This window comes from Bicyclus anynana, chromosome 5 (assembly GCF_947172395.1).
Source record: "Bicyclus anynana chromosome 5, ilBicAnyn1.1, whole genome shotgun sequence".
Classification (NCBI taxonomy): domain Eukaryota; kingdom Metazoa; phylum Arthropoda; class Insecta; order Lepidoptera; family Nymphalidae; genus Bicyclus; species Bicyclus anynana.
Genome location: NC_069087.1, coordinates 4,200,335 through 4,208,857, shown reverse-complemented (window position 1 = coordinate 4,208,857; position 8,523 = coordinate 4,200,335).

The following is an 8,523-nucleotide window of genomic DNA, read 5'->3' as shown; positions in this document are numbered from 1 at the left end:
AAATTGTCCGAAATTACTCCTATCATTGAATCCATTTGCGACAAGAAACTAGTACACCCATCACATAAATATTACAAAGACATTAATTCTTTACTTGTTACTTTATGTGTTATTCAAATAAAAACGTTATTTTCTTCAACAGTCACATTCATTTTTTCTTTGGAGGGGTTCATTAGTTAGTAAGGGGTTCGCTGTCCCCCGGTTTAGAGAAAAGGACGTTACGGCTGTGTTTGTTCATTGATAAAACACGCTCCATTATGTCTAGCAATACGTAACAAACTAACCAAAAATTATCAAGAAACATGTTGGTTAGAAGGTTCAGACGCGTACCAATGTGACGTTCATACTGAGACAAAGATGTAGCAACAATAAGCCGCGTGGAATTTAGTTTTTCACAAATCCCGCGGGAACCATGGATTTTTCCGGGATGAAAAGTAGCGTATGTGTTAATCTAAAGTAAAATCTACTTCTATTCCAAATTTCAGCAAAATCGCTTCAGTACAATGGAGATTCTCCATCATCCCTTGTTTCATCCCCATGGAGGTTGAATTTATCAAAATTCTATTTAAGCGAACGTGTTCATCATAGTAGCTCCAATCTTTAATTTCAATTCAATCAGTCGAAAATCTAAAAAGAATTATAATTGAGGGTAGAATTGATCAAAATCCTTTCTTAATGGATGCCTACCTACGTCATAACATCTACTTGCAAAGGAGATGGTCTAAAATTGTATGGAGTCCAGGATAAGTCATTGTACCCTGGCGGAAATAAAAGAAAATATTTTTTTAAGTATTTTTGATTAAACAAATCTACGAATTTACTTTAATTCTTTTGAAATAATATTTATTCTCTCCCAAGAAATGCAACACGCAAGGGCAATAATGGCGGATTGATGATGTTTTCAATGCAGTAGTGGATTTGAAGTCTGTTGTCAATTGTCATATCAAAGTTGCTTTATGGGCACCATCTTGATATAACTCAAAAACTTGGGCTTCAATTTTATTTATTTCTTTTTATTTCATCATATTCACTTTAATAAATTTTAATAAAACCCTTGTATTTTATAAATTTTAATGATACAGGGTACAAGAGTGGACCCGAAATGGACCATATCCTTTCAGCCTGATTCGTCCAGTAGTATGGGCTGTACGTTGATAGATCACTACGTCAGTCAGTCAGTCACCTTTGAGTTAATATAGATTTGAAGAAGATATACTAAGGTATGTAACGTACGTAGATGAATCGATCATACATGCATCAGAACAACCTAATAACAGATGATTGTAATTATAAATGAATTAGGTAGGTAGGCACCTACATCTGACATACATCTGTACATTGTTAAGCGCATAATTACTTACGTATCTCGCATTCTATTAACGCTAATCTCAAATTACGAGTAAGTACGTGGAGACGTCGTGCCTATCTACACTTCAACAATGTACTTGTCGCTGGCACAAACAGTTTAAATTAATGTAACTCTCGTAAAGCGCTGACTCGTTCACTGCTATAAATTGTGCCGTTAACGTTCCGAAGGTATATATCAACGCGTATTAAGATGACGCTTATGTTACGGTTACCACAAATCTTGAGATTTTTAGGATACCTAAGTGTTAAGCAATTTTGGCTTATCAATACCTATTAGGTAGGTACTTACTAAGACTTATCTCCAGACATAAGATATACCATAAAAAATGACAAACACTATTGTTTGTTACACAGTGGCGGATTAACCAGTAGGTTAAGTAGGCTGCAGCCTAGGGCGGCAGATTTCAGAGGGCGGCAAATTTGGTCCAGATGGTTTTTATTAAAACTTAAATGAAAGTTTTCGATATTTCAGTCCTACTGTAGGTACCTACGTACTAAAATTATGTTACTGACAGATACAATGTAATAAAAATGTTTGCGAACAATATTGTCGAAATTCAGGGGACAGTAGGGTCGGCAAAAATTTAATAGCCTACTGGCGGCATATTTGTAAATCCGCCACTGTTGTTACAGTCGAAAATTGATTTCGTTAAGTCGGGATGAAAAAGAAAGCTATTTAAACTATGTCGCTATTGGTCGATAATATTATGTTACTTTTCGCGAGATTTATATCGTCGATGCATGCTAGGCGTAGGTACTGTGGTCATAGTATAAATTTTGTTCTCATCTTTTGCTAAGTAGGCTCGGTACAACATGCCTACTCTACTCCATCTCTAGTTTTGTCTTTCTCACCTCTTGGATATCAATCTTTTAACCCGTGTAGACGAACGGATTTATAATCTATATTTACTGATTGGCCAATATCCTAAAATATGATTTGATTGTCTATATTATTGCAACAAGTGATAACAATGCTTATTAAATTAATTTAAAATTGTTTATTTATTAGGTATACATAATGAAAAAATACCGAGGTCAAACTTATTCCTTCTAGGTATTTTTGTGTCAGTTATAATATCTATATAAGTATCTAATTAGCTAATAGACTAATAGTAATGCGGATTGGCGGACTTTACATATGAAGAGAAGTGAGAAAATTCTCAGGTATGCAGAGGCCGTCCTTCACCGTTTGAGACACGTGATATATAACGTCTTAAAATGCACATAACTGAAAGATTGGAGGTGCATGCCCGGACCGGATCCGAACCAACATCCTCCAAATCGAAGTCAGATGTCATAATATCAAAATCAAAAAAATCAAAAATCATTTATTTCAAGTAGGCTCAGTTTACAAGCACTTTTGACACGTCAGTTAACTATTTGTAAAGACTGGGCACTGGGCTATCACGGCCTACCTAGCACAACATAGAAATATAAAATATAAGGGACCTACTTATTACTTAAGGTTATTTTTCAAAGCCCCAGTGTGGACCAAGATGTTGAAAAATAATTTTAAATAGAATAAAAAGAATAATATCCTGGTTTATGCTGCAAACTTATGGTCAGACTAGCTTACGTTTGCTACAAAAGTATACGTATACGTGATTTCTCCTCAATACTTTATAATATGGGTCAAAAATAACGATATTTTTGACCCATATTATAAAGTATTGAGGAGAAATCACGTATACAGATGTTTTGTTGATTATTTCCTAATTTTATTTATTTTCCTATTTGAAAATTACAATCATTGTACATATAGAATAGTAGGTATATAGGCATGTTACACCTAATTGACGTGGTTTGACGGCCGCGTTTCGCAGTGGGTAGTGACCCTGCTTTCTGCATCCACGGGCGTGGGTTCGATTACCACAACTGAAAAATATTCGTGTGATGAACATGGGTTTTTTCCAGTGTCTGTGTGTATTTATACATTATATAAGTATTTATATGTAGTATATAAATGTATATGAATATTATAATATCAACTATCTTAGTACCCATAACACAGGCTGCTCTGTATGCTTACTTTGGGGCTAGATAGTGATGTGTATCTATTGTTTAAGTATATTTATTATTTATTATTATTAATTTAATTACCTAATGTGAATAGGTAGCTATCCACAGTGCATCCAAGAAACCAATATGAGAAAATTACTAAGACAGTTAAGTAATATTTTCAAAGACCGCAAACTCGCTTTGGTGTATCGAAGTTCTACCTATATCCCTTCAAGTACCAAAGCTCAGTGTTGGTCGACCTCTCACCAGGTCTGACGACATCAAGCGAGTCGCAGGGATTTGCTGGATGCAGGTGGCTAAGTATCGTGATATTTGGAAGTCTCTACAAAAGGCCTATGTCCTGCAGTGGACGTCCATCGGCTATTAAGATGATGATGATGATGAAATCAAGGGCGCCCAGCAAGCTAATTTCCTAACTTTGACGTATGTTCGTTGACATTGATATACGAAATTGAGATGTCATTCGGTCCCTACTGGATGAACCCTCCCTTCATGGATACCATACAGTACATTACATTAGATACCATACAGTAGGTATCTAGATGAGATTTCTCAGTTGATTTGATGTGTTTTTGTTTACTTTAAAAGAAAATTTGCTTTTTTTATAATATGACCAATATTCCCATTCCCTTCCAACTAGTCGGGAAAGACTGTGCTACGAGTGGGTACGACAATAGACTAAAAGACGGGGATCGAACCACCACCCCTCGGTGATGAGTCCAACCGCTCTTACCGTTAAGCTATTGAGGCTTTAATAGGTTGTAAATAAAGATCAAATTAGTGAATATAATTTTGACGGCCTCTGTGGCGCAATGGTTTGCGCGGTGGATTCACAAGATGGAGGTCCTGGGTTCGATCCCCAGCTGGGCTGATTGAGGTTTTCTTAATCGGTCCAGGTCTGGCTGGTAAGAGGCTTCGGTCGTCTCTAGTCACCATCCTATCGGCAAAGACGTGCCGCCAAGCGATTTAACGCTCCGGTACGATTATGTGTAGAAAACTTAAGGGGTGTGGACTTTCATCCTACTTGAAACAAGTTAGCCTGCTTCCATCTTAAATTACATCATCACTTACCATCAGGTGCGATTGTAGTCAAGATCTAAATTGTAGAGAATAAAAAAATTATCTATCTACTTAGTTAAGGAAAAGACGTCCTCCAAGTGAAACTGATTGCCTACATTTTGTTTGCATATCTGATACCCCATTCATCAGCTTTATGAGGCTGTTATTTTATATTTATATTTTTTTATTGTTACGGAGCGATCCATCAAGGGCCTACCTATTAATCTGTAAGACGAAACCTTTTGATATCCCTTACAAAAGGTTTTTGCCATAATTTTATGCATGTTTTTTACACTTCATTGAGTTAGTTGGTATTAATGGTCTAAAGGGGATTGCTTTTTAACTTATTGAATATAATAAAATGTTGAACAGGTAACAATATAATAATTTTACAATAAAGATCTACTTACTTCATCATCATCAACATATATCAGCCGATGGACGTCCACTGCAGGACATAGGCCTTTTGTAGGGACTTCCAAACATCACGATACTGAGCCACCTGCATCCAGCGATTTCCTGCGACTCACTTGATGTCGTCAGTCCACCTGGTGGAGGGTCGGCCTACACTGCGCTAACCAGTGCGGGGTCGCCATTCTAGCACTTTGGGACCCCAACGTCCATCGGCTCTTCGAACTATGTGTCCCGCCCATTGCCACTTCAGCTTCGAAACTCGTTGAGCTATGTCGGTGACTTTGGTTCTTCTATGGATCTCCTCATTTCTGATTCGATCACGCAGAGTTACTCCTAACATAGCTCGTTCCATCGCCCGCTGTGTGACTCTGAGCCTTCTTATGAGGCCCATAGTTAGCGACCAAGTCTCGGAACCATAGGTCATCACTGGCAACACGCACTGTTCGAAGACTTTTGTCTTCAGCCCTAAAGACAAAAGTCTACTTACTTAGTTTGATATTAATTTAACGATACGCAAAATACTCACGAGATTACCGCCATGTGAAATGTTGAGTCAACTATTATTGTTCCGATAGTTGCTTCAGTCAATGGTCTTATAGCGAAAAGCTTCGACCAACACCTTAAGAAGCTTTCGCTTAACTGTTGGATTAATAGTCGGATACAAAAGGCAGTGATTCTTGAGACGCGCGTATTGTGAGGAGGTTCCTCACTCTGGAGCCCTGACCACCGGTTGCTTGGGCACTCAAATGTCCCGCAGCGGAAGGGTTGAATTTTTTTTTTATAAGTTTTTAATAGTGTTTTGTATATTTTATGTATAACATTGTTAAAAATTTAAAAAAAAAGGAGAAATAAATAAATGAGAGATTAACGATACGTACCGTTTTCATAATATCAACACGATCGATCCAACAAGAATTCTGTCACTATTTGAATGACGAAACGTGACGGCAATTCGAATATTTCAGTCGCGTATCCGAACGTCCGAAATAGCAGCGAATTAATCAAACGTGGGGTCTTTTCCCATTTTCCTTTACGACTCGTTTTTCATTTTTACAGGCTCGTCGTAAGTATAGTGCTTTTGGTGTAGGTGCGAGTATTTATGGTACGAGTAGCTCGGTCCTTTTAATAAGACCATAGGTAAAAGAATCGAAATAACATAGATCCATTTGAACATGGTTTCTTGTATATTTACCTTGTAAAGTGTTGTTGTGTTACCTATATTATACTATGGCTTTTTAAGACAGTGGGGATGATGACTAGGTTTGAATATATTGATTTTTATGATACATTCGGGTAAATAAGGTCAATGTTAACTAATTTATACGTAAGAAGCAAAGATTGTCTGGATATTGGCAAAATAAATGAGATTATAAAATTTCAAATGTATTAAAAATCTTTTATCATAATTAGTTGAAAATTAATACAGTTTTAGCTTCCTTACATTAAATGTGACATTTTTTAATATAGGAACTATAAACATAAACACACAAATAACAAAGATATTAGTAATTTTGTTTGTACGCACATACAAATCTAACGATCATTACATTGCCTACGACGTCATTAGTTCGTGCCATTTTGTATGGGGCGTTTTTCAGGGATCCGCGGCAGCGCCGCAAATCTGACCCTTGAAATCTCTGTAGCTCCGAAAGTAATGATCGCAGATACCCTGTTCCTTTTAAAAAATTGCTTTACTATTAGCTTACTCTTAGTTTATATACAATTTAAAAAACTGTCATCATCCCTATTAAGTAGGTACCTACTAAGATAGCTGGTTTCATCATAGACATTTAAGAGACTCCGCGTCACGAAACAAGTCTCATAGACGCGGCGCTAATGTCTTAATGGCGCTCTGGGTCATTTGTTTATGGCGCTGTCAATTTTAGTTCAGGTTTTAGCCGCGAGACTACTTTCGTGGTGCGGGGTCTAGGTACATACTACCCACTGCGCCACACGGCCGATGTAATGTGATGTATCAGCTTGTTGGCAATATCTAATGAAGAGTAAGATGACCTAAGAAGTATCCGAGACGTGACAAATTGGTGACGGAGGTACGAGCTTCCGAAACTATTCAATTTCACCAAAAGCCGTCAGGATGCAATGGAAATGCGTCCTCCTGATTATGCGAGTCAGTAGCATCGATGCAAATATTGACTTGAACATCAACGCGGTCTAATTTAGATGCTTCGAAGTTCCCACCTAGCCGATTGTACCTACGTACATACGTACGTAAGTAAAACTATTCGTAGAACTTAGCTACGTTGACGTAACCGCTACTGCTTATTTGAAGATACTTTAGATTTTTTATAGTATAGATATAGTATAGATAGAGAGGTATATATAGATTTTTATCTAGAAGAATCTTAGAAATCTAATATAATATAAAATTCTCGTGTCACGGTGTTTGTTTCCGAACTTCGATATAGATTTTTTTTATTATTCTTTACTCGTCAGCCCTTGGCTACAATCACACCTGATGGTGATAATGGCGCAGTGTATGCGCAGTGGACTTACAAGACGGAGGTCCTGGGTTCGATCCCCGGGTAGGCCGATTGAGGTTTTCTTAATTGGTCCAGGTCTGGCTGGTGGGAGGCTTTGGCCGTGGCTAGTTACCCTACCAACTAAGACGTACCGCCAAGTGATTTAGCTTTCCGGTTAGGCTTGCCAGATTTAGCCGGACATGTTTGACTTTTTGCGGTCGCGTCCGGCCAAATATGTAGGTACATGTTTGGCCTGTCCGGCTTTTGTCAGGCTTTTTGTCAGAGTGGCGATTCTCGCTAACTTAATAAACATTTCAAATTCATAAACGATTTTTTTTTATTATAAATATTATGTCCATCTATTAATAAATATCGAATATGCATATAGTTTCGGTAGAAACTGAAAGGGGTGTGGATTTTCATCCTCCTCCTAACAAGTTAGCTCGCTTTTATCTTAAATTGCATCACCACTTTTCGTATTTTTCTGTGATCTACGAGTAACATTCGCGCGAATGCTCTTTAAAAGTGAATACTCAAGTCTATCAGCACCTGAAGATTAATCGATTAATCGATTAGTCTTGCAAAATGAAGGAATGTGTCTTTAGAAAAGCTTGTTTCTTGAACTTGTCAGTTACGTCCAAAAAATACGAAAATGAAATGACCGGCTTAGGAAAAACTTTGTAAAAACGACATCAAGTGAAATAAATGACTCGTCACTAATGAGTGAAAATATACGGATTTATATTACACACTTATCTAATTGAACAAAGTTCGGTTAGTTACACTATTTATAATTCTAGACAATATGGATTAGACACAGGCGTTACTTTGAACTTCATGATTAATTAATTGCAGAAATTCATGATTAATTGCAAAAGTTGCAGAGTCAACATCTTCGACAATTCAACAAATTCCCTCTCTTATAAGAGGTTATATTAGAACATACAAATCGTCATCATCATCATCATCATCAGCCCAGGGGTGTCCACTGCTGGACATAGGCCTCTTGCATGGTCTTCCAAGAACATCGGTCTCGAGCCGCCAGCATTCAGTGGCTTCATGCAATCTGCTTGATATCCTCGGTCCACCTAGTCAACCAACACTGCGCTATCCGGTGCGAGGATCTGCGGATCTCCTCATTTCTGATTCGATCACGCAGACTTACTCCGAGCATAGCTCCATA